We start from the raw sequence: 27037 nt of genomic DNA on the forward strand, positions 1-27037 counted from the left end.
TGAGGGACGCTCCAACCCATCCCACCGACCTTCCTCCCGCATCAAAACCTATCGCACCAAGGACACTGCAACAACTGCACCCACCTGGCCTCTTCCATCAAAGACAACAGCCAGCAGGGCCATTGGCCTTCCCTCAACCATCTAACACTAAGGATGTTGGAAGCGGAGGGAGGGAGGGAGGGAGGGAGGGAGGGAGGGAGGGAGGGAAAAACAGAAAGAAAAAAAAAAAGAAAACCTAAGGCTGATAGACCTTTTAGAACATGATCATCACACTCTTACAATTCTACTGCATTAAGGGCACTTGGACACGCACAAGGGAAGACGAATGGGAACACTCTCACCTACCACACAATAGCGTGTGGGACTCAGGAACACCATTGCACAAGAACACTCCACCAACTGATGACCTACATGCTCCAAAACACACAAACATACACATGTCAAAAAACACCTCTCCCTCAGGAGACAATAACACGACACTCCAAAAACACCACCACGTGCACAGGGAAACACCCAAAAGGAATACATGCACCCACTCCCACAGCAAGGGGACAACAAAATCACAACACAACTCAACAATTTACCTCTGTGAACAACTGCTAGGTAGGTGGCCCAGGAAGGAACGAGCATGAGGACAGAATGCTGAGGGATAACAAATGGTTTCAATCAGCCGCACACCAGGTGGCTCAGCCTCAATGGCTACAAGAAACAGTAAGGGAAGTCAGCTGCTTTTAAACGACTTTGGGCGAGATTTGCACAGACGGGAATTTTTACGGGCGGAGATTTCTCCAGACATGCCCAGAGGGAAAACAATCTACAGTGCTCACCGAAACTCAACACTGAGCTTCAGCAAAGGCAATGTCCACAGTGAAATGACCTGAAAAGACAAACCCGGGGAAAAGGAGAGCAACTCAATGGCTCCATCTGTTAGGTTAGGTGGCTCAGGAGGCAGCGCAAGAAATAGAGAGTCCAGTGAATCAGAAAAGAAAGGAAAGGAAAAGGTTTATTTCTGCGTCCCCAGGAGACCCACGTATCCCCAAAGACAGGGCACGTGGATTCACGCCAACATGGAGGGAGGCGCTTTTTTTATACTGCGGTTGGGTGAGGGGTGGGGACATGAGCTGAGGTATTCAGTTGAGGAAGCTTCAGCTGCAGGGGGGTCAGCAAGGTATTCAGGAATGAATCAGCATCTGTGTGGGGGTCTGTGGATTCAGGGAGAAGAAGCCGGTATCTGTGTCTGGCACGTTGATCTGTGAGAAATTCCAGGGGGAGTCCATTGTCTCATCACATGTCTGCATGTATCTGATCCTGGGCTCTCTCCAACCTAACATCCCGGCCTTTTGGTGATAAGGGACGGCGACTCTTTCTAGCTACTTCCAGCTGACCACGGACGGACGACGAGGGGAGACGGGTTTAAAGGCCAGGGTTAGGCAGAGGCAGGTCGGAGGGGAGCCAAGTGTGGGGATGGAGCAGGAGCTGATTCACAGTCACCCGTGACATCTCCGTGATCCGGAAGCAGATGAACTTGAGGATACAGGGGGCTAGGAGAAAAAAGACACAGATGAGAATCAGGGGCCCTATCATGGATAGGGCCCAGGTAGCTAAGGGGCTTTGGAACCAGCCGGAAGGAGAGTTGTCCTGGAAGTGTCGTGCATGTAGTTCTTCATTCAGCTTAGTCAGGGTCTGTACGTTTTGCTCCACTACTCCGGACTCGATGTAGTTAACAGCATTTTTCCTGAGGGAATATGCAGGTTCCTCCTCTTTCTGCAGTCAGAAGGTCTAAGGCGCGCCGGTTCTGTAGGGCTACTTGGGCTACTGATGTCACTTGCTGCTGTAGGGAGGCTAAAAGAGACAGTAGTAGACTCCAGGGCTAACTGGAGCTTGTCATTAAAGTACTGAGCAGTGACCAGACTGTTCCCGAGGGCCCCCCCGTGAGGCCTACTGAGGCAGTGATACTCACCCCTAACATGACAGGGAGGAAGACAGCCCGGCGGGTCTGGGGGTGGGATGGAGGGAGCAGCCAGGCGAGCTCCGACTCTCCATACAAGGTTAGTTCGGAACTACTGTGACCACGAAGCGAGGCCCGGGGTCAGAGGAGTTCATGCAGTTGCTTAAGGTGCCGTTGCACCAAAAGAAGGTACCTGGTCTGGCCTTGGTGAGACTGAATGCGGTGTGGTTTCAGGTACAGTTCTAAATGACTTGTCCCCCAGTTACCAGATTACTAGTCTGGTAGCATATCCATGGGGGCAGGGTGGGCTCTGGAGTTTCAGGTTCCCAAAGGGGAATGCCAGCCACGGGGGGCTGACATTCACCTCTCCCTTGGGTTCTTGGAGAAGTCGTGAGTGGGACGGCAGCCAACAAAGACCTGTCTGGGTTTCGCTGCCGGTGACTTGTTTGCCGTTCTGGTAGTAGGTTTCACGGACCTTGAACCTCCACACAAGAGGGTGGGGGCGTGTGTAGGTTGCTCAGGGCCTGGAGGAGAAGGAGGAGGGGAGGGCGGTTAAGGCAGACGTTAGTGGGGCCCAATACATCACATTTATAGAAGTAATGCTGCTCCGGGGTCCTCTTGAGTCTGGAGAGGCGGTGCCAGGACAGGTCTCTGGAGAGGTGGTGCCAGGACAGGTCGTCAAGCTGGGGTCACCAAGCAGCTTGGCCACAGTGGGGGCTGTGAGGATTACAGTGTGAAGTCCCATCCACCTAGGCTCCAAGGCTTGTGGATATAGGTTCTTAAGGAGGACTGAGTCACCAGGGTGAAGGGCTGGTCCTTGGGAGTCCTGGTCGGTCGGCTGTGGCTTGGGCAGAAACCTGTTCTCGTGTTCTCGGAGCAATTGCCTGGGTAAAGACAGATATGGGAAATATGTACCCAGGGGAGGGGGATCAGTAAGGAGATGGTGGTTGAGCAAGAAGGGTCAAAAGGGCTCAAGAAGGTGGGACTCCTTGGTGTAGCCCGGACTTCTGGTCGGGGCCATGGGCAGGAGGTCCGGTCCAGGAGCTGCGAATTTCTAGAGAGAGTTTAGTTAGATGGTCCAATAGGTTGGAATTGAGTGGCTATGATGAGGGTTCGAGGCAGTGACAGACGAATACAGCAGGATATAGAGGAGGAGGGATTGATGTTCGAGAGTAGATGGAAAGTTGTGTTGATGAGTGTGGGCATAGGAGTAGGTCCAGGGTTCATAAATAGAGAGTGACACTAGAGGATTTCCCATCCCAGACAGTAGAATTGATGACTCCCTCTTCATTCCATGTCCGTTTCACCTGAAAATATGAAAAACATGAGCAAAATTGGAGGATCGCTTGCCAGGTAAGAGCCTGTGAGGAATGATGGGTCATCCGGTCCTAGATGATGTCGCAGAATCTTCTTCCGGAATGGTGGGAGGCACTTGGTGAGCCTGAGAGAGGTAGGTATTACAGCAAAAGTGGGAGGAAATGTTAGAACATGCTGTTATCCAAGGGAAAATGGAAGGAGCAGTGGAAGCCAGGGACCTGGAGGCTGGAGAAAAGGCGGGGAGGGGAGGGAGCAGGTCGTGCAGCCTGTTCCCAGGCCTCTATCCGCTTGGATTTTAAAACTGCCGCATTTTTTCCTTTGGGAAGGGTGGAGGGGGATGGGTCGAGATCAGAGCAGTTTTCAGTTCAGAGGAGGGGACAGTCGTGGAGGAGATAAGGAAATAAGGTGTTCACAGTGAAGACTGAGCTGGGCAAGGACTGAGCTAGGCGACTGTGGTCTGGGACAACAGGGCCCCATAACAGGATGCATGGCAGTGGGGAATCGGTGTCCCTGTAAAGGGAGGGGGCCAGGAGTGGAAGGAGCAGGGAGGCTGGAGTGGGGAGGCTGAAGGGCAGAGTGGCCGCTAGGATGGTGAGGATATCTCGTCCTAACAGGGGCACGGGGCATGAAGGCATGACTAAGAGCGAGTGGGTTATAGGGCTTTGATGAAGGAGGCAAGGAAGGGGTCCGGTGGCCAGAGGGCAGGTGGATTTGCCGTCAATACCCATGTCCGAGATCTTGGAAGGATAAAGGGGCCCTAAAAGGAGGACAGGACAGAGAAGGCAGCCCCCGTATCGACCGGGAAGGTGACCCACTACCTTCATTGTGACCCGATGCTCAGCGAGGATGAGAGGGTGATTGGAGTCATCGAGGCTGGGCTTCTTCAGTCTTCAGCCAGTTCCAACATGGCCAGTGGCGGGTCATGACCTGGAAGGGCTGCCCTCCTACGCTGAGGCGCAGAAGGCCCGCCACTTTTCCAGGGCAGTCACTCTTCCAGTGACCTTTTTGACCGCACGCCGGGCAGGACTTGGTCGGAGCTCGGGGCCAGGGGCACTGCATTGCCCAGTGGCCTTCATTTCCGCATTTGAAGCATTCTCCGGTGGCGGCTTTCCTTTTGCTGCACCCCCACCGTTCACAGGCCCCTTGGGGCCATGGCGGCTGCCATCGGTCTCAGGGTCACAACGAGGGCGTGCCTGCAGGTCCACCTTCTGTCTAAGGCGGGCTTCCTGTTCAGATTCTGCCTGCTCCTCACGGGCATTAAGAACCTTCAAGGCCATTTTTCACTTGATCTCGGACCTGGGTTTGAGGACTGATAAAGACCTTAAAGGTCGGGTTTAGAGAGTGGGGGCAGACTATGCCCTCAGTCCCTGCTGCTTCCCTCAGGGGTAGAATGGGCGCAGAAATGGAAGAGGCTGTTCTGGAGCTAACGTTCTCAGGATTTGGGCTCTAGGGGAGAAGGAAGCTGCTTGTTAAAAGGGTCTGAAGAGAGCCCAGCTACAACCTCTTGCAAAGGGAACTGGCCGGCCACCTGTGAATTTAAAGTGCTGGCAGTCATGGGGGCAGAGATTCAGCAGATCGCACAGAGGAAGGCGGGCGATTAGAACTTGCAGAGGGCACTGCATGGGGTACAGGTTACTAAGGCAGGCCTGGAAGGGGAGGGGAGACAGCAGGAGAGGTGGCCAGGGTGGGCATGGGAGAGGCACTGGAATTCTTTGATGCACGCAGTGCGGTAGTCGAGGACACCAGCTGCTTCTCAATCGCGGTTAAAAGTCACAACCTCCCAGGGGCGGGGCAGAACGAAGGAGGGACAGAAGGAAGGTTGAGCCTAAGGACGGATGCGTGTGTGCCTACTGGGGAAGCAGGCGGGGTCGGGGCGGAGTTTCCAGCTCCCGCACAGCTTAGCAGCAGCGGTGGGGGCAGAGCTCAGGAGGCAGTGGAGAAGGCCTGGCTGGAGGAGAGTCCAGCAGGGAGGGAGGAGTAGACAGAGGCACGAGGTCTGCGGAAGAGCAGCGCCTTTCGCGGGGGAATTTGCGGTGGTGTCTGGTGAAGGGGAATGGGAGAACACGGAGACTACGATGATGATGGTGACGGCACCGGCGCCGCCACCCACACACAGCACATGAACCCACCCCCACACGCACCGCACACACCACGGGGCTCGGTGGTGCACAGCGGGGGGAAGCCCGGAGGGAGGAGGAAGGACGGAGCAAGAAGAGATGGCAGAAGGAACTTTGGGGGAGGGACGGGGAACACAGAGAGATGGAGAGAGGCTGAGAGAGAGAGAGACTGAGAGAGAGAGAGACTTGGACACATTTCCCAGTTTGCTGGCAGAAATTACTGAGATCGGTGCGACGGTAAAGTCAGGGTCCCGTTTTCAGACTGAGGCCATGCTACGTTACAGAAAAAGGATGCAGGTCCGGGGCAGGCCCCGTGTTTAGCCAGATCGGCGAGCCGGCACCCTAGAGGTGTGCTCAGGTCAGGTTTGGAATTTGGATTCCCCGTGCTCCATACCCGTGGCCTGTAGCAGGGCTAAAGGCTGGCGTCCCAGCAGTTTAACCCACGCTACGGACGGACGGATGGACCGTGGGTGGGGCAGAGGCATCTCCCAGCCTTCCCAGGTCTGAAGGAGCCTTCCTGGAAGGGTCCGGAAAAGGCAATCCCTGACTCGGCCGCATTTTACGGACAGAGATGCTGGCGGGCGAGTGGCCACCTGGGACCGGCACAGGGGGCGGGGCGGGACTCACTGCTGATGCTGCCAAACTGGGAAAAGTTGCTGAGCTGAAGAGATGAGGTCCTGATGGGTCCAGAGCCATGAGGAGGGAGAGGCGGGCACCCTGAGCCGCGGAGGGACGGCCAAATGGAGTGCTCGCACCACCCGGGTTTCAAGGCACCAAATGTTAGGTTAGGTGGCTCAGGAGGCGGCGCAAGAAATAGAGAGTCCAGTGGATCAGAAAAGAAAGGAAAGGAAAAGGTTTATTTCTGCATCCCCGGGAGACCCACGTACCCCCAAAGACAGGGCATGTGGATTCACGCCAACATGGAGGGAGGCACTTTTTTATACTGCGGTTGGGTGAGGGGCGGGGACATGAGCTGAGGTGTTCAGTTGAGGAAGCTTCAGCTGCAGGGGGGTCAGCCAGGTATTCAGGAATGAGTCAGCATCTGTGTGGGGGTCTGTGGATTCAGGGAGAAGAAGCCGGTATCTGTGTCTGGCACGTTGATCTGTGAGAAATTCCAGGGGGAGTCCATTGTCTCATCACATGTCTGCATGTATCCGATCCTGGGCTCTCTCTGACCTAACACCATCAAACCTAACACAAACTATACATGAACCTTTGGGACAATCTGGGCCTCTCAGGGCCTCCCTTTCCTCAGCTAAAGAATTACCCACTGGGATCCCTACACCCAACCTGGACTCTCAGCAGACACGGCCTCTCAACCTCATGAGGAACACAACACCTGCAGCTGCCACCCAGGTTCAGCAGGTAAGACACATGCCTCCTCACTTCTAACCAAGTCTCATCCGCAAAAACAGCCGCATCTCAGCTGTCCCACGACACTTGCCCTTCTCCATCTGTGCTGCTGAGGTCACCCCATCCCCGCATGGTATCTGTCCTGGGGCCCAGCACATTTCGTTGTGCCCCAGTGGCTCCAGATACAGGGAAGTCACAAGTTACCCCGACATTTCAAGGGTATGTTATCATAGATGCAAAAAGACAGATAGGCTCAGTGAAGGTAAAGGTTGACCTTGTCAGTGAAGATACTGGCCTAGGACGTAACTGCCCACCATAACCGCTTTTAATTAAAGTTTAATTTCAGACCATCCTTTGTGGTGACTTTAGGTCTCTGAGTTTGCAAGACTGCCATGCAGGCCTTCCCTGAGCTTGTCAGGTCAGCATGTAACCCCTTTCGTCCACAGATTCAAACCACATCCACGGGGGGGAGGGGGATTGGCCGTGGGGGATGACAGCTTTTCCGATGGCAGTGACCAATTCATTGCACAAAGCTTACATCCACCACCCTCCCCATCAGAGGAACTCACCCAAGATGCTCAAACACCTGGGCAGGCGTGGGCTCACAAAGTCAAGCCTGCAGGGACACAGGGGCACAGCTGGGGGGGGGGGGGGGGGCACCGACCCTCCCTCCTCACATGGCCAAGGGACCTCACCCCCCAATGCCATCCATCCTCCCAGGAAAACACCTTCACATGCTTCACATAGAAAATCCCATCATCTTCTCCATCACTCACACACCAAGCCTCTGCCACCTCACACATCACACAATTGCATGGCCCAGCTACAAACGAAACCTCCACAAAAGGGGCTCCTCACAACACTGGGGACTGCTGGCCTCGCTTCCAACACACTTGCCTGGGGGGAGCAAAAAAACACACAGCACAATGGACAGGGGGACCGCGGGCCTCAGGGCACATGACAAATAGGAAGACACCTTTTCCCTTAGCGCCAGCTAAGCTGGGACGCGGTCACAGTCAAGCAGCAATTTCAGGCGGGGGATAGAGCCAGCCTTAGGCATCTGGAACAACTGGGCTCCATGGAAAAAAGACGGGGGCACACACTGGGAGAAGGGACATTGCCACAACACAACCAAGCCAGGGGCGCTCACATCTCCATAACACAAGGGAGCACCAACACTCGCATTTTGCATAACACAAACGAAATGCAAATAGCCCACAAAGGTCAATATTTACAAAATAAAAACAAGGAAGCCCTGCATTCACGTGCAAAACAACAAAGCCCACAGGGAACGAGGGGGGACAACCTCACGAGGCCCACGGGAGGGTCAACTTGGAGCCCAGGACTTACTAGGGGAACCAACTCCAAGGGGAATATGGATCCAGCAGAGGGAATAGCAGGCACCACAATCTGCACCCTTGACAGGACATACAGACAGGAACCCATGGGACCCTGTTCACCCTCCCTACGTGGCAGTCTGGACTTGGTCTTCAAGACATCTCCACACTTACTACAACACTTTCTGTCCGGGAATTCATTCTGCAATTCCGGCAGAAAAAAAAAATATGCGTTCCAGTACAAAAAGGACGGAGCCACGGGATCACCCTCCCCCGCCTTATAACACCCGCTACCAAGGGGCACCTCTGCCCTCAGTGCCCACTCAGGAGCCTCACATGGTGCAGGGGTGACAAGCCAATCTCTCCATCACAAACACACAAACATTCCTCCTCAGCTGGTCTTGGCTCCACCTGCTGGACAAGCAGGGACAGGCCTTTCCAAATGCAATCCTCTCACCAACACGGGCAGACACACATGGGCTCCCACCTTCCTGGGAGGAAGTTTACAAGACTAGGATGCCTTCTCCCTCCACACTTCCATTCCAAGGAACATCTTTTCATTCAGAATGCCTGTGTTTTTTAAAAAATCTTATTTCTGTAGCATCATATTCGCACAAGGAGTGAGAAAAAAAAACAGTACAAACCTTTCACTTTCAACAAAGATCGCTTCTCTTTCCTCAGCAGATTTCAAACACAGTGAACTTGGCATGGCAACTTCAAAGGATTCACATTCTGAAACGAGGATGCACTGCTTGGTGCTGATCGCATTCACATTTACAATACGGCAAATAACACCACAATCCTACTTTATTGCATGGCCACTCCAACAGGAATGCCTATAAATGCCACGGGCTCAAAACAGCCCCAGGAATGCATCTTTATTTCCGCTTACGGTGCCTGGGAATGGTTGCAAATTGACATCTTTCACAGGGAAGACCAGCACTAGCCCATGCTGCTCGCTGCATCAGCTTCACAGATACACCTGATACAACCAACACTCTCTGCTTTCTTTCAAAAGGCCACAAAATCAGCAGCTTCGACAAGGTCAGAAAGTCGCCTCACAGAGAACCTCAGGTCACCCGTCTCCAGGACGCCCCTTCAAAGGGCTGCAGGGGGTGCACAGCCCACAGCCAGAACAGCGACTTCAGGGAATTCTCTAGCATCAAGGATTCTCTCTCAGCACGGATATTTCTCCCTCCCTCCCTCCCGCCCTCCCTCCCTCCAGCCCTCTCTCTCACTTCCTTTCTAAAATAATACAAATAAGTTCCTACATAAATAAAAACATTGTTTCTGTAACAAGCCATTCAGCACAATCTTTTTCTCCTGCTACTAACACGTTCCCATTACAAAAAATGGCTCCCCCACGCTCAGGCCATGCTCCCCGGGCTGGGCCCAGGGATGAAGCTGGCAGCCACATAATTCAAGAGTAACTCACCTTTTTTCCTTAAATATGTATTTTCATATTTTCTTAATCCTCACCAGGAGTGAGAATATTTTTCCCATTGATTTTTTAGAGAGTAGAAGGGAGGAGTGAGGAAGGGGAGAAGAGAGAGACGTGACAGACACATCTACTGGTTGCCTCCCACACGTGCCCTCACTGGGGATGGGATCAGACCTGCAGCCCAGGTAAGTACCCTTGACCGTGAGTCAAACCTGCAAGCCTCTGGTGCATAGGACGATGCTCTAACCACTGACCAATGCCAGCCAGGGATGCAAGTCCATATTTTATATTTTTTTAATTTACAGTAATTTAATGTCTGAGAATTTTTACTGTTTGCAAAGCTAAATTTTCAATGATAATGAAAAATTAAGCAACCATTATTGCCTACATGGACTTGTATTAATTTTTTTTTTAATTTAGGCAACCAAAGATCCCTGCATTATGGCCATTTTAAGATGAGATTTCTAGTGAAATCACCTTATTTCTGTAAAGTGCTTGTCAGTAATAGGATTCCTATCAGGAGTATTATTGAAGGCTGGGATCTGGGCATTTCCAGCCTTGGAGGCACAATTTCCCATGTAAATTGTAGTGGGGTTTTTGAACATTGGCAGTCTGAGCAAATTCTCTAGGGCGGCTATGTAGTGGGTCCAAGTGTGCAGCTTACAGGTTGAGCTCTTCGAGGCTCTCAGCCCTTGAGTGGTATTCAACCTTCTTCTGTGCCTCGGTTTCTCTCCTCAGCTGCCTAATACAGCCGTGAGGACTGGGAGCACTAGGTGACCAACCTTTATATGCGCGTCCCTGGATGAGCCAATTTCTTCATTACAGCTGAGTTGGAGGTTCCCTGTGGAGCCCTTACGGGTCATGAGGAATGACCTCTGACACCTCCACCAAGATTTTTACTTTCCTAAGAGCATGAGAAATTCAGGCTGGAGAGAGGACGTGCCCCTTATCTTAGGAGCTGAACTACTTCAGCTCTCATTTACACAGCAAAGGCATTTGTTCAAACTCTCAGAAAACAATGCAAATTGAAAAGCCAAATTTAAAAACCAGGCACCCATTTTTCCTGTCTCACCTCATAGCCTGGGTTCTGATAACCTCTAACCTTGTCAGGTTAGCAAGTGGCCTGTTTTCATCCACACAGTGAAACAAAGGAAGGGATTACAATAGAAGAAACAAGATCAAGGGGCCCTTGGAGACAGGTTCAGGGAGCTAGCCCGGACGAGGTGCCACTGCCCACTGCTCCCCCACTGCAAGTCTACAGGGACAGGGACCTCTAGAGCTTAGAAGAAACAAAGTAAAAACAGGAAATAAGAGAAGGGAAGACACAGGCATGAGGAACAACGCACATCTTTGTTTTAAGGGTTTTACCTGTTTTATTTATTTGGGTTTTTAAATACAGTTTTATTGATTTCAGAGATAGGAAAACAGAGGGAAAAAGAGAGAAACATCCATGTGAGAGGTATATCCATCACAAACGGTGAGATTCATCAGTTGCCTTTTGTTGAACCCACAACCTGGGCATGTATCCAGACCTGGAATTGAACAGGTGACCTTCTGACGCATGGGACGATGCTCAACCAAGTTAGCCACAATGGGTAGAGCAAAGGTTTTACCTGTTTTGGTTTTGTTTTCTTTTGTTTTTTAATCCTCACCCAAGGATATTTTTTCATTGCTTTTTAGAGAGAATGGAAGAGAGAGGGAAAAACAGAGAGAAATATCGATGTGAGAGAAACACATCGATTGGTTGCCTCCTGCACAAGCCCCGACCAGGGCCCGGGCCAGGGAGGAGCCTGCAACCAAGGTACGTGCCCTTGACCGGAATCAAACCCAGGACCCTTCAGTCCACAAGCTGATGCTCTATCCACTGAGTCAAACGGACCAGGGCAAGGTTTTACCTGGTTTTTAAAGGTGACAATTTTAGGGGAGGTCTCAATGGAATATCTCAATAGAATATTTATCAACTCTCCAAGTCTGTCCTTTGATATGCTGATGCATTACAAAGAGCATAAACAGTGATAAGAGTCATTCTCTGATCAGTTTCACCTTTAAAAATGTCACTGGAAAGGGATCTGAACTAAGGTGGGTCTGCCCAGACATGGTCTGCAACGTGTACCCCATTTGCTTCTAAGCATCCTAGGTTAGGGAAGATACGTTTTTGTGATTTATTAGTTGTGCCTATAAATTACTAGGCCCTGTTGAGTCTCAGATTTTCCATTCCACTTGCCAAGGACTTTCCCTAGCTTTTTCATAACCAGCCACAACTCTATAAACTTGGGAACTCTTATTAGTGTTGAATTCAACGCAATGACCATCAGTGGACAGACACTAGATGCCATAGCCATAATCAGGACCCCAGACAGACACCCTGCACTCCAGAACCTGGACCCTATAGAGAACTACACACCAAAACCTGGATGCCCCAACCCTGGGACTCAAACTCAAACGATTCCCCCGAATCAAACATGCTATGCAGCACAAAAGCCAGAAACTGATACCAAAGACTGATAGAGGATTCTTAACAAGAGATTCCACACACCGGCATCTGAATCTATAGTTGCACTCGGACCCCACACAAGAACCCAGGACACAAAGCCACACCCAAAGAGACCCAAAACCCCACACACACACCTGAATACATATTTGACCCAAAACCACAGACCCTGGACATATAGCAGAGATCTATGACTAAGACGCATTAGCCACAAGCCAGAGCTGGACACACACACCAGACCTCAGTTGCCAGATGCCAGATGCATGAACTGAACCAGATCCTCATGTTGCACAAAAACCCGTGATTCCATAAAGAGAACCCATGTCACTCTAAGTCCAAGCAGCTAGTTTCACAAATATGTTTTTTCATGCCAATGTCAATGTATAAGAGAAAAAAATAATTCCAGATTTTCAAAATCCTACCAAACCCTGCAGTGTCACACACATAAGGCTAACAGAATGGAAAAGTAATGATACTGCTTACCTTTGCTGGCAGGTGTCCATGATCTCTCAGCTTCAGCGGTGTCAGAAGTTAGCTGTGTCCCAGCCGATAATTACACAAGGCCGGCTCTTCAAAACTGTGGGAGATTTAAAAAGCAATTATTTGCCTCATACCTCGTACATTCTAACAGCTGGGCTAATAACCAAATTAACATGATCAAATTGACAACAGATGCACTACATCTAATATATGCACAAGGAAAACTCACATACAAATGAATGCCAAAGACAAGAAGGCAATATTACAAACAGGAAATGTTGGAAAATGGGGAACCAGTCTTAGACTGTGGAGGTGAAATGCGTGATATTTAGGAAAAGTGCGGGATATGTGGTATGTTAATTTCTGTTAGGTGATCTCAAAAACTATAGGATGGGAAGAAGGGGTAAGATATGAGTATCAAGAAACTCCTGGTAGCCTGGCCAGTGTGACTCAGAGGTGAGCATTGACCCATGAACCGGGAAATCATGTTCGATTCCCAGTCAGGGCACATGCCCAGGTTGTGGGCTCTATCTCCAGTAGGGGGTATGCAGGAGGCAGCTGATCCATGATTGTCTCTCATCATGGATATTTCTCTCTCTCTTTCCCTCTCCCTTCCTCCCTGAAATCAATACAAATATATTTGAAAATAATAAAGGAAACATCTGAAAAAGCAAATGAATGAATAACAGCTACCTTGACCAGATAGAAAAATATATTGTGTTATAAAGCTACAGTAATTTAAAAACTTGGGTAATGTCCTGTGAATAGAAAAGTTGATGGAACACAATGCAAAGCCAAGTAATAAACTAAAATACATATGGAAATTTGGTGTGATAACAACATCTCCTTAGAGCAGTGGAAACAGTGTTGGAACAACTGAATGGGAAAAAATGTTGAAACAGAAGCAACTCATTTCACTCATAACTACTATAAAAACTAAAAGCTACCTAAAACATAAGGGTACAAAGAGATCAAAAGTGAAAGAATGGAAAAAGATATATTAAGCAAACATAAACCCAATAAAAATTATACGATGAACACACTGCCGGAAGCCGGTCCATCCTTGCTGCTTGACACAGTCGCTGCAGGAAAGAAACATCTACACAGCATATGTTTCAATGGACCTGGCATATATAGCATACTGTTTTTAATATGTTTGCTCCCTTTAGCGCCATGTGTTTTAACCAAGGTCACCTCTCCGAGAAAGGTTGTTTCCCCAGGTGGGGATCTTTCCCTGAGGTTAGGGAGGGGATACAACCCCTTAATTAAGTGCCAGGCGGGTAGTTAAGCTACATGGTCTTTACTCCCTGGAATGGAGATGAGAAACACCTTAACCCTTGTAATAGAAATTGACAGGATTAAAATCAGCTGGTATAAATACGGATGTAATAAGACAATAAACGTCAGATCCTCATCAGTTCCTAACCAGAACTCCGACCAGAACTTTGGCTGGAGATCCTAGCTATAGGTCCTGACTAGGCTGCTGACCAACTGAAGGCTGTCTTCGTGTCATTCCTTCTTCGCCGACTCCGCCCACACCTTTGGGGACCCCTGGACCTGCTGGGATTGGACCCCAGCAACACACAACTCTTAAAGGCAAAAGCTTAACTATAACTAAAGAAGATCACTTCGGATCAATAACTTCATTTTACCAGGAAGATCCAAATTCCCAAGCACTTCATAACATGGAATCAAAGTACAGAGAAGAGAGCTACAAGGGAAACTAGACAATTCTATAATCATAATAAATTTATAGCCATAATACATATAACACACCTCTCTCATTCTGAGACAGAGCATACCTCTTTCAGAACCAATAGCCCCCCACAAAGACCCCAGTAAAGATGTAAACACTTCAACAACCTGAGCAGCAAACTGTAGTGAAGATTCTGAGACCCACTGGACCCAACAACCTTACCTGCCGAAAGGCACGAAGGTGTTAATCCCAAGTTGCACACGAGGTGGCAGCAGAGGAGCACACTTCAATTATAGTTGATGAGACCAGGCAGTGCTATGAAGCAAGTTTCAACAAACTTCAAAGAAATGAAATTATATACGGTACGTTTCTTGTTGTCATTGCAGTTAATCTACACATCAGGAACAGAAAGCACCTAGAAACTCCTAATATTTAAGATTTTCAAATACACTTCTAAATAATCCCCAAAATACATCACAATTCAAGTTAGAAAATAATTTGAGGTAAATGATAACAGTACATACCAAAACGTATGGTGAAAAATGTGCACTCATTTACGTACATATTAGGAATAAAAGCTGAAAATTTACATGTTTTGCATTCGTATCAGAAACCTAGCCTGTCCGGTGTAGCTCAGTGGTTGAGCATTGACCTGTGAACCAGGAGGTCACAGTTTGATTCCAGAGCACAGGCCAGGGTGGTGGGCTCCATCCCCAGTGGGGGGCCTGCAGGAGGCAGCCGATCCATGATTCTCTCTCAGCATAGATGATTCTTTCTCGCTTCCTCTCTGAAATGCATATACCTAAAACAGTAAAATAAATGGAGAAAAACGTGTGCATGTATAGATGTCTGAAGAGGGATATACGTAAAACCATAGCAGGTTTTTTTTTTTTACTCTTGGGGTAGAATTTTGAATTATTTTTCTGCATTATTTAAGTAAACTGCAACAAACAAAGGCATTTTCATTTTAGGAAAAAGTGTCCTAGAGGAAAACATGGGATAATCTATAATAATAAAAGCATAATATGCAAAGCGACTGAATGAACAAACAGCAGAATGACTGTCCAGACAACCTTCCAGACAACCACGCTATGACACGCACTGGCACAGGCCAGCCAAGGCAGGTGCAATGCGATTGGTTTGGGGGCCCTGCCATTGCCCCACAATCACCCTGCAGAGGAAGGCCCCCGCCCCGGGCCGGCAGGACGATTGATGGGGGGTGAAGTGCACCAATTAAAAGACAGATTATGAGGGTGAATCAAAAACAAAACCCACTTTAAAAATAAAGACACATATACATTAAAAGTAAATGAATTAAGCTGCAGCCTGCTTTGCTCAGTAGATAGAGCATTAGCCCTTGAACTGAAGGGTCCGAGGTTAGATTCCAGTCAAGGGCATGTACCTCAGTTGCTGGCTTGATCCCCAGTCCCTATCAGAGCATGTGCAGGAGGCAACCAATCAATGTGTCTCTCCCTTTCCCTTCACTCTCTCTAAAATTCAATGGAAAAATATCCTTGGGTGAAGATTAACAAAAACAAAGTAAATGGATTAAGTAACATTAAAGAGATTATAAGAAAAATATATTCCAAATTTTGTTAGTTGTATAATGGTTATGTTTAAATTATTAACACCTAAGAAATCGGGTGAAGGGTACATATAATATGCTGTAGTATTTTATAGTTTTTTTACATGTATGAGATTATTTCAAATTAAAATATTAGAAAATTAGAAATAAAATATTAATTGAAATGTATCTGCATTACATGAAAAATCTCCTAATTGCTTCTAGCATAATTTATTAAATTGTGCTAAAATTTACAAGGGTTCAATTAAAAAATATCTTGATTCTAAATGATATAATAGAAAATATATAATAGTGCAGTTATAAGCACTTATCTGAAAATAAAAATTTAAAGAAGTGAATTTAAAGAAGGGATTAGCCAAAGAAAATATATGCACAACCCATGGACATAGACAACAGTATGTTGATGGCCAGAGAGAAGTGGGCGGCAAGAGCTGGGTAGAGGGGGCAAAAGGGGGGAAATAGGGACATCCTATCCTATCTAATAATAGACAAACAGGGTAATTGACCATACCTTCGCTACGCTTCCCATTGGCTAATCAGGGCGATATGCAAATTAACTGCCAACAAATATGGCAGTTAATTTGCATACGCAGGCACAATGCTGGGAGGCAAAAGGGGAAGGATGGAAGAAGCCGCCTGCCACTGATGGTAATCGGAAACCCAGGCAGCAGGCAAGAGCCAGGTGGCAGGGCCGCCTCTGCCCTGCCCCGGCCCGTGATCAGAGAACCGGGGCCACCTTTGCCCGCCCCCCGGCCGGTGTTCGGAGAAGTACCTGTATTTTTTTTTCAAAGTACCTGTATTTTTAATAATTTCTTGACATGGTAAAAGAATTTTACATTATGATCCAAGGGTGGTGGGGTGAGAAGGAGCAGCAGAACAATCCAACAAACAAAAAGGGAAACAGAAATGCATGGTGGAAGGGATTTGAAGGGTGGGTAGGGGCATTGCCCAACTAAAATGCAATTGGTTTGTTACTGAGTACTATTCATGGGAAGACAGCATCCTGACTCCTTCTCTATACAGCATATTGGGAGTAAAAATGATGCATCCAGGTGGAAACATGATTAGGGGTTGGAAGACAGACAGGGAAAGAAGAAGTTACAAATAGACACTGAGAGAGTCACTGGCTGGCTGGCTGCAAATACTGACTCTCCAGTAGTGATAGAATTTAAAAAGTGGGGGATATCTCTAGAAGATTCAAGAGATAGGGGGCAACTCTTCTATGGTTTTGACTTGCCCAGCAGATTTCCACATATACACGTGTACACACCTATGTTTGCATGCACACACATATACACATAACTGACTGCCCTCCCTGGAAGCACAGAAGAAGAAGAAGCTGCCCACCTTTGGTCCAGGCGCCAGTGCCTGCGGCTGGCTGCAGCCCAGGAGACGGACAAGCCACCTGCCCGAGGTCCCAGGCTGCAGCCACCTGGAGAAGCTGCCAGCCCTGTGGTCCAGGGCTCCAGCGCCTGTGGCCAAAGAAATAGGTTCCCTCTTCTACTGCACTCATTACTTCAATATTCCCCTTCTGAATTTCTCTCCTGTGCTGCAACCCAACTCCACTTTTCATCGGAAGGATACGGAACAAAAAGAGCAGTGTTAAAAGCTTACATTTTTAAGCCAGTAAGGTTGGTACTTAAACATATAAATGGAAAACTAGAGTCCTTAAGGTAACAAAGGCTACAAAGGACAGGGACAGCACATGACCTATTATATCCAGCAATCCATATGGGGACTGAAAACTTTGCAATGATGACAATTAGTGAAGATATGAATCAACTAAAATAGTTGACAGGGACAATTCTTCCATCTTTGAAAATATCTACATCAAATCTGTTTAAATAGATTTTCATCTGCATAATATAACACATTCTGACAACACCACCACCACCAATGTGGTCAGTGTTGTGCCAATAAATGTTTAATAACTGAGGGACCCCCCCCCCCCATGAGTGCACAAATTTTTGTGCACCAGGCTACTAGTATTCTATCTAATAATAGAGAAACATGGTAATTAGCCGTACCTCCGCTACCCTTCCCATGGGCTAATCAGGGCGATATGCAAATTAACTGCCAGCCAAGATGGTGGCAGGCAGCCAGGCAGCTTGAAGCGAACAGGAGGCTTGCTTGCTTCAGTGATGGAGAAAGCCAACATTCCCCGCCTGCCTTGCTGGCCTCTGAGCTTGCAGTTTGAAACATTGTTACAAATATAGAAGCTAAACAAAACCCCAGAAATCTGCTTTCAGCCAGCCGGGCTTCAGCCAGCAGGACCGCAACATTGTTTCAATTATAGAACAAACGCAGATCCCTGCTTTCAGCCAGCCGGGATCTCAGAGCTGGAGTGTGCAGGACCGCAACAGTGTTACAATTATAGAACCCAAACAAACCAGATACCTGCTTTCAGCAGCCGAGGCCTCAGAGCTGGAGCCAAGCCTCAGAGCTAAAGCTGGCCCAGAATTTTTAAAAAAAGAAAAAAAGGACAGGTTGGGAGCTTCAGTCACCCGCCAGCCTGAAAACGGCCCTCAGCCCCTCACCCAGACTGGCCAGGCACCCCAGTGGGGACCCCCACCCTGAAGGGGGTGTGACCAGCTGCAAACAGCCATCATCCCCTCATCCAGGCTGGCCAGGCACCCCAGTGGGGACCCCTACCCTGAAGGGGGTGTGACCAGCTGCAAACAGCCATCATCCTCTCATCCAGGCTGGCCAGGCACCCAAGCGGGACCCCCACCCTGATCCAGGACACCCTTCAGGGCAAACCAGCCGGCCCCCACCCATGCACCAGGCCTCTATCCTATATAGTAAAAGGGTAATATGCCTCCCAGCACCGGAATCAGTGGAGCAGCGAGGCCTCCCAGCACCGGGATCAGCGTGACAGGGGGCAGCGACCAAACACCCTGATCACCCTGCGTCTCTGTGTGTGAAAGGGGGCGGGGCCTCAACCTCCCTATCCACCCTGCTCTGTTCATGACAGGGGAAGGTGCCCCAACCCCCTGATCAGCCCTGCTCTGTGCCTGATAGGGGGGAGCTCCCCAACCCCCTGATCGGCCCTGCTCTGTGTGTGACAGGGTGTGGCACCCCAACCCCCCCCCCCCCGGGCCCTGCTCTGTGTGTGACGGGGTAGAGCCATAACCTCCTCATCGGCCCTGCCGAGTGTGACAGTGGCAGCGCCCCAACCCCCTGATCCACCCTGCTCTGTGTGTGACAGGGGGCGGTGCCCCAACTCCCCTATTGGCCCTACTCTGTGCGTGACAGGGGGCAGTGCCCCAACCCCCTGATGGGCCCTGCTCTGTGCGTGACAGGGGGTGGCGCCGCAACCTCCCTATCAACCCTGCCTTGAGTGTGACAGGGGGCAGTGCCCCAACCCCCAATCGGCCCTACCCTGAGCGTGACTAGGGGTGGCATTGCAACCTCCCGATCCACCCTGCTCTGTGCATGACAGGGGGCGGCGCCCGAACTCCCCAATCAGCCCTGCTCTGAGCCCGACCAGGGGCTGCACCTAGGGATTGGGCCTGCCCTCTGCCACCCTGGAGCAGGCCTAAGCCAGCAGGTCATTATCTCCCGAGGGGTCCCAGACTGCGAGAGGGCACAGGCCGGGCTGAGGGACCCCCTCTCCCCCCAGAGTGCACAAATTTTTGTGCACTGGGCCTCTAGTAATAATAATAAAAGGCTAATATGCACATTGACTGAACAGTAGAATGACCGGTTGCTGTGATGCGCACTGGCCACCAGGGGGCAGACGCTCAATGCAGGAGCTGCCCCCTGGTGGTCAGTGCACTTCCATATGGGGAGTGCCACTCAGCCAGAAGCTGGCTCATGGCTGGCCAGCGCAGTGGTGGTGGCAGGAGCCTCTCTCGCCTCCATGGCAGCACTAAGAATGTCCAACTAATGGTTTAGACCCAATCCCTTGGGGGCCTAAGCCTTTAGTCGGACATCCCCCTGAGGGCTCCCTGGCTGCCAGAAGGATGTCTGACTGCAAGCTTAGGCCTGGTCCTCCAGGGAGTGGGCCTAAGTCAACAGGTGGACATCCCCCAAGGGGTCCTGAACTGTGAATGGGTGCAGGCCAGGCTGATGGATCCCACCCCCCCCCCCCAGCACAAATTTTTGTGCACCGGGCCTCTAGTTTATAAATAATAAGTTAGACTGTTGTGGTGGCAACACAAGTCTTTCCTTTGCTCACCAAGCTTGGCCTCTTCGTCTAAAAAGAATAGAAGCTCTTTCTAATTGTTTAGCCCAAAGTCGCTCCTTTCATCATCTGCACCTCTTTGTGTGCAATTCCAGCAGTTCTGACTGGAATTTACCTGAGCCTGGCTCTAACATCTACAAGTGATGTTCTTTTGAACACAGAACAGACCTCTCAGGGTCGTCATTCTTTAAATTGTAAAATTCACACACACATGCTTTTTTTTGTTAATCCTCACCCAAGGATATTTTCTTCATTGATCTTTTAGAGAGAGTGGAAGGGAGGGAGGGAGGGAGGGAGGGAGGGAGGGAGAGAAACATCCACGTGAAGGAAACACATCAGTTGCCTGCCTCCCATACTCTCAGGGGATCAAACCTGCAACCCAGACACATGCCCATAACTGGGACTCAAACCCAAGACCCTTCGGGATGGGGGCGATGCTCTAACCACTGACCTACACCGGCCAGGCCGAATCCCCATTTTATAGCTTTAACATTCCTTGCTGACAGACCCAGTCTCAACGCCTGGGCTCTGCCTCCAGAGAGCCTGCAGGATGGGAGGGTGCAGCTCAGTGGACTGACAGGGAGGTGGCGCTCCGGTGCTGGTTCAGCTGCAGGACGTGCCCGTGAAAAGTGGTCCCACAGGAAAGGCTCACTGGTGTCCACCTGCCTCTCCAGTCAGGAAAAGTCCTGCTGGTCGTCCTGTATCTGTGACCTGCTGTTTGTCCCGTGTCCCAAAACCAGCTATTTTACGAGGTGTGTTGACCCAACTGATCTAAGGAGATATCTGTATCTTATACAATTTACTGACGGTTTGGGGTCATTACTAACACTTCTATGCTGTTCCATTAATTTACACACACGTTAATGCGAAAAGCAATGAGGTAATATTTGGAATACAAACGCTTTGGGAAACGGGGAGGCAGGGTGATATTTAGGAAAAGCGCAGCACACTCGGCAGCTTGTGTTTATACGAAAACCCAAACCAATGGGACGTGGACGGGTGGGGGGCCCGCAGGCTCCTGTTTGCACCTTCAGGTCTGAGGCTGAGGCCGAGGCCATTGGGCTCACGCTCCCTCCTGACACCAGGCATCGCCATGGAAACCTCTTAGGAAGAAACTACATCAACATGCACGAGGCACAGCTGTGTCCTCTTTAGTCCCACTTTGGACGGTAAACAAAAGCTTCACACCCAGAAGCTTAAACTATCTACGTATTTTTACCCCTTTAATCCTCACTGATTTCAGCGGAAGGGGAGGAGCTGGAGAAACCCAGACCCGCCGGGACCTGGGATCACAGCCGCGACACTGTTTGCGTCCAGGACCAACCGAGTCACGTCCCGGGGCCATGTTGTTGCCGCTGAAACGCGTCTCCGTTCCTCAGAGACCGTCCTTCCAGCCGCGGACAGTGACACCCAGAGGCTCCGCGCAGAGGAAGCCACAAGCCGCCTCCCCTGGGGCCCGTGTCACACCTCACACCGGAGGCCTCTCCTCACGGCCTCTGCCCCCCTCACCTCACGCCTCACACCCCTGTGCCCCCCTCACCTCGTGCCCCTCTCCTCATGGCCTCCGCGGGCTCACCTCAGCCTCAGCCCTTGAGCCTCCGGCCTCACCTCAGGACCCGGCCACGCTGCTCCCAGGCCACCACTCGCCTCAGGCCCGCCAGCCGCCTGCCTCGTACCTGAACCCCGAGTGGCTCCATTCCTTCCCCTCCTCAGGTCCACCCTCCGCTCCCCTCAGGCTCAACGCGCCGCTCGCCTCAGTTCCCGCTCAGCCCGCAACTCATGGCGGGTCCTGTGGTTGAGGACGCACAGCGAGGCCACGCCCCTACGGCCCAGACCGGCTCCCGCCTCAGGTCCGGCCCCGCCCCTCATTCCAGCCGGCCCCGCCCCTCATTCCAGCCTGGCCCCGCCCCTCATTCCAGCCGGGCCCCGCCCCTCACTCCAGCCGGGCCCCGCCCCTCCAGAATAAAGCTTTGTGGCTCAGCCATTTTTCAGTTGTTAATCCTCACAGGAGAATATTTACATTGATTTTTTAAGACAGAGTGGAAGGGAGCCCTGGCCGGTTTGGCTCAGTGGATAGAGCGTCACCCTGTGGACTAAAGGGTCCTGGGTTCGATTCCGGTCAAGGGTACATGGCCAGTGTGGGGCGTGCAAGAGGCAGCCAATCCATGATTCTCTCTCATCATTGATGTTTCTATCTCTTTCTCCCTCTTCCTTCCTCTCTGAAATCAATAAAAATGTATTTTAAAAAAAGAGAGAGAAAGTGGAAGGGAGAGGGAGAGACTGAGAGAAACACATCCATCGGTTGCCTCCCACATGCAGCCCACCCAGGTCAGGAATGGTGCCCTTAATCCAGGGCCGACGCTCTAACCACTGAGCAAACATGCTAGGGCTGCAGCTAGACTTTTATCTGTGACCTGCTGCTGGCCTCAAGTTCCAACTCCATTTATTATATAATGCACTTTTTTCTAATGACCCGAGGAAACCTGTTTATCAGACAAAATTTATCTTTGGATTTGGGTCTCTTACTACACCTTCTATTCTGTTCCATTAATTTATCTATTTGGCCCGGCTGGTGTGGCTCAGTGGTTGAGTGTCGACCTATGAACCAGGAGGTCACAGTTCAATTCCTGGTCAGGGAACATGCCAGAGTTGCAGGCTCAATCGCAGGTAGGGGTTGTGTAGGAGGCAGCTGATCAATGACTCTCTCATTGATGTCTCTGTCTCTCTATCCTTCTCCCTTCCTTTCTCCATAAAAATCAATAAAAACATATGTATTTTTTAAATGTGTCTGTTGGGAAGCAGTGCACTCCTGAATCCTGTCCGGAGGAGGTGATCATGAAAAGGGGTCCAACTGGAACCAGGAGGCCGCTCCCCAGGAAACTGGTCCTGAGGAAGCGCTGACTTGGAAACAGCGGGAGAAAGTGCTCACAGACTCCAGCTGCCCAAAAAGGAGATATAGTGGAACATAGATTTTATAGACTGCAAGCCAGGCTCTCTGTGCTCTGAGAATGTGGGTGCCCTTCTGGGTAACCACCACCCCAAATCTCCAGGACAGTCCTTGGAAAAACGGAGCAGTTGGTCACCTGCTGTGACATAAACTTCTACCACCAATCCGAATTCACCAGATTTGAGTGTTTTCCAAGCTTTTGAACCCGGTATTGTCAGTGTTGCTTGTCTGAGTGCTTAGAGCTCCCACAAGAAAGTCCAAAGGAGGCTGCTCAGCGCTGACCTGTTGGCATTCACCGAGTTTCCTCCATGGAAGTGGGAGGTGGTGACCCATCCTCTCACCTGGATACTATTAGGTTCCGTGTAATGGGGTCACGTGAACGTCTCGAGGTCTGAAAGGCCTTTATTTCCTGATTGGCAACCTTCACACAGGGCCCCAAGGCATCATGGCCAATTGTGTTTTATTCCTTAATTATTTTACCTGCCTCCCATTAGCGGCTTGGGTCTAGTCAGGGCTTGTTACAGCCCAGTTCCAAGTGGGTGATTTGCAACACCCTGAACCGGCTCTCCTGATTAAAGACACATTCCTTCCTAATGCTGATGAGCAGAAAGGGGCTGCAGCCACAGGAAACCTTGGCAGGAGCGATGAGCTGGGGCTGGGGGAGCAGCAGCCTCACTGACTCAGCAGGTCTGGCAGGGATGGGCACCCTGACCTTCTCAGGGCGGCGCCCGCTGTGTGTTTATTTTAACGCTTTCCCCTCACCTTGCCAGGATAAGGTGGGGATGGGGATGTGGAGGGAGGAGGGGGCAGGTGGAGTGGCTCCAGGACTTATTGGACATCCTAGAAAGGACCCATCATAAAAGGCTGATTGCCTGGCGTGGCCAGTGATCCTGCTGCCGGCCCAAGGGGAGCCAGTTCAGCAGCTGGGACCTCCTCTTTGGAAGATTCTTTCCAAACTCGCTTCATTTGGCAGCCACGCCTCATTCCATCTCTGTTCAGCGCACAGTTCCGGTCACTGCACACGCATGCGCACGTGCTCACCCCTGCCCAGGTACACAATGCTCAATATGCATACACACATGCATGTACACACATGCATGCATACCACATGCATCCACACACCAGGCCACACTTGCACATGCACATGCACACGTATGGACACAGGCGTGCACACAGACTACATAGCAGATTTCAGCCTTATCCTAACCGTTGGCTCCAGGTCAGGTCCCCGTGGGTCTCGGGCCGCTTGCACATTGGCTCCTAGTCGAACTGACCTGTCTGTGATGGGGCACGTGCTGGAAGCCCCGCGCTGCTCAGCTCTGGAAGCTTCTCTCTCCCTCCACACAGCCCTGCCCTTCCCCTTAAACAGGCTCCACGTATTCCTTTGGACCTGGGGGCGGTGCTTGCAGCAAGGAGGTTTCAAAGGAGCAACCTGGGCACAGGTCACCAGGGCTGGGCGATGTAGCAGCCCCGCCAGGAAGACCTCAGCTTTGGGGCCATTGCCCATGGAAGCCTGGATTTACTTTAAGATGTTCCCTTTTTGGCGTTTTCAGCCAAACTTCTGCTTTCACCCAAGCTCTGGGCCTCGTCACTTATGGGATATGCCCACTTTTCCCTTCTCCTGAGCACGGTGGCCCAGCCTCGCATTACCTCACTGGGTGCAGTGTTTGTTCTGACCCAGCCCTCCACCAGGCGCCGTGGCCTCTTCCCGGTGCTCCCTGGCTCAGCGACAGCTTCCTTATGGCGAGCCCTGCACACAAGGACCCAGGCCAGACCCATTTCCGCGGAGGCCCCGAGCGGCCGGGAAGTTCAGCTGGGACTGCGGGGGGCGGGGAGCAGTGTTTGGAAAAGGCCACTGGGACCTGGGGTGGCGCGGGCGGGGGTGGGGGGTGGGCTGTACAGAGGCGCCTCCACTGACCAACCGCAAGGAAAAGCGCACGGGGCTCCGGCCCCGGGGAGCTCTCGCTCTAACACTCTCCAGCGCCTGCTGGGGACTCGCCTCAGGGAGCCATGCGGTCTCTCGGGTTCTCAGGGACCCACCTGCACACGCAGGCATCGGGCGGAGGGGCCTTTAAGTCCCGGTCTGGAGCCAACGCTCTGATTCTCAGGAACCGGGGCCCACGGAGAAGTGCGTTCTGTCCACGCTGCGCCTTTGACGAAAGCAAGTATCTCTGGGACTCTTTCTCCAGCGGAACCTGTCACAGAGTCTGTCCACTTGGGCGGAAACAACGCATCTGTCTTTCAAACATAAACATTCATCAGGCGCCCGAGAGGCGGAAGACCTACAGTAAAATGAGCTGGCGCGAAGGTCGGGGTGTCCACGGAGGAGGTCTGGGGTGTCCACGGAGAACAACGCCGTGACACATCACCAGCTGTGGGACAAAGGTGTGACGGCCGTAGGCAGTGGTCCCTGCCTCACACCAGAGGGACCCAGGCAGGGCCTGCACAGACGTCTGTCCGAGCTTCCCCTGTGCTGGGGCCCACCCTGCACGTCCTGGGTCCCCGCTCCTCCACTGCCAGGTCACCCTCAGCAGCAACCAGGCCTGTGTCTTCCCGTCGAGACCAGCTCACCCAGCCCATCTCTCCTTCCCAGGTGTCACCCGGCCTCCTCCAGGTGCACCTGGTCCCAAGACTCCCTTTCCAATTCACTCTCAAACACCAGCTTGGTTTGCCTTTGTCCAAAATCAAACCAAAACCAAAACCTAGCAAAACAACAGATTCTCTACCTAAAAAATGGTCACAACCTTGTCAAATCTGACACTTACAGTCCTAATTTTGCTGAGCACATTTGAAAGAATACACACCTGTCCCCAACAAGGGAAAAATGAAAACAAAACATCTGTGCTCTTGGCTTGCTGTGCATCTTGGGTCTCGCAGTGCCTTCCTGCTGGTCCCTCCCCGTCCAGGGGTAACACTGCCACTCCCTGTGGGTCGTGGGCCTCTCCCCCTCTCCTGAGGGACCTCGCCCCTCCCAGCCCTCTCCTCTTCATCCAGACTCCCTGAGGGTCCTGCTGACTGGTCTCACCTTGCAGGAGCTGCAGGTACACAAGCTGTCACCCCAACCTGGGACCCAAGCCACTTTCCTCCAGCCCATTCTTCATTCAACACTGCAGTGGTCTTTTGAAAATGCAAGTGTAATTTGATGGTGTCATCTAATTCCTTAAATTTTAAATGATTTTCCTAATGGATTTAAGATTTTTTAAAAACCCATACTCTTTATCATGTCCTGACCCTGCAACACACAATCTGCCTCTAGTCCATTTCCCACAACTGTGTTCTTCTCCTATCCACCATTCCCTGTGTTTTGGTTACATGTAGTTTTTCATGTTTTACACATGAAATTATTTTCATCACAGGGGTTCCATACATGCTGCTCCCCTCCTCTGGATGTCTTCTTGGACAGTTTCCCTCTCTCCATCATTATTACATGGAGAGAGGCCATTAATGAGAGGGAAGTGGTTCAGGGAGGGTGACTTCCACGATATTCCTGGGGACACGTTCCTGGGAAGCTACGTCCGCCTAGAAAAAGGCTACAGACACTGACAAGGGGGGTCACTGATATATGGAGGCACTTGAGGCAGGAGGTGGGCGGAGGGCCCAGGCAGAGGGTGCACCTTGCGTGAGAGCCCAGGCATGTGTTTGGTTTGACAAAGGGATGGAGGAACAATGGGTGTAGGAAGTGTGTCCTGAGAATGAAAGCTAAGACCATTCACAACCCGTACTGTGGTGTGACCTTGGGATCCAGGAGCTACACATTAACCAGGAACTCGCTTCTGAAAACTGTCCCTGCATTTATTTTTATTTTTATTTTTGGTATAATCCATTTTGTGGCGTTTTTAAACGATTAGTTACAGTGTTTTGTTGCCCTGAGCCCTACAGATAACTTCTTTTGTGCTGAATCATAAAGTTCTCATTAAGTGACTGAAAGAACTGTTACTGCTGCCTTCTTAGCTGGTCCCAGTCGTGGAAACCAGCCGAGAGGCCTGTGCTGTGCACCTGCTCTGGGTGTGGCCTTAGAGGCTGGTGGCAGCTGCTGCGGCCGTGGGGCGGCTGAGAAAGCCACTTACTCTCTGCGCCTCAGCTTCGTCCCCTGTGAACTGAGGGTGTGGACGTGGCCCTGACGCCCTCCCACCATCTGT

The 27037-nt window shown here is 50.9% G+C and overlaps 1 long non-coding RNA gene across 2 annotated transcripts; it reads right to left on the minus strand.

The window, feature by feature from the left end:
- Positions 1-590: 590 nt before the first annotated feature.
- Positions 591-21713, minus strand: LOC139019652 (uncharacterized). 2 transcript variants are annotated; one of them, XR_011473127.1, is made up of 5 exons: positions 21628-21713; positions 14403-14495; positions 12488-12581; positions 2747-2832; positions 591-2665 (listed from the first exon to the last, which is right to left on the minus strand). It is a non-coding gene; the product is annotated as an uncharacterized lncRNA (long non-coding RNA). The 2 variants fall into 2 exon arrangements; XR_011473126.1 differs by having other exon boundaries at positions 591-2832.
- Between the last annotated feature and the right edge of the window lie 5324 nt (positions 21714-27037).

Source organism: Myotis yumanensis, unplaced genomic scaffold (genome assembly GCF_028538775.1).
Source record: "Myotis yumanensis isolate MYYU_CA2020_CCGP unplaced genomic scaffold, mMyoYum1.0.hap1 SCAF_11, whole genome shotgun sequence".
NCBI classification, from domain to species: Eukaryota; Metazoa; Chordata; class Mammalia; order Chiroptera; family Vespertilionidae; genus Myotis; species Myotis yumanensis.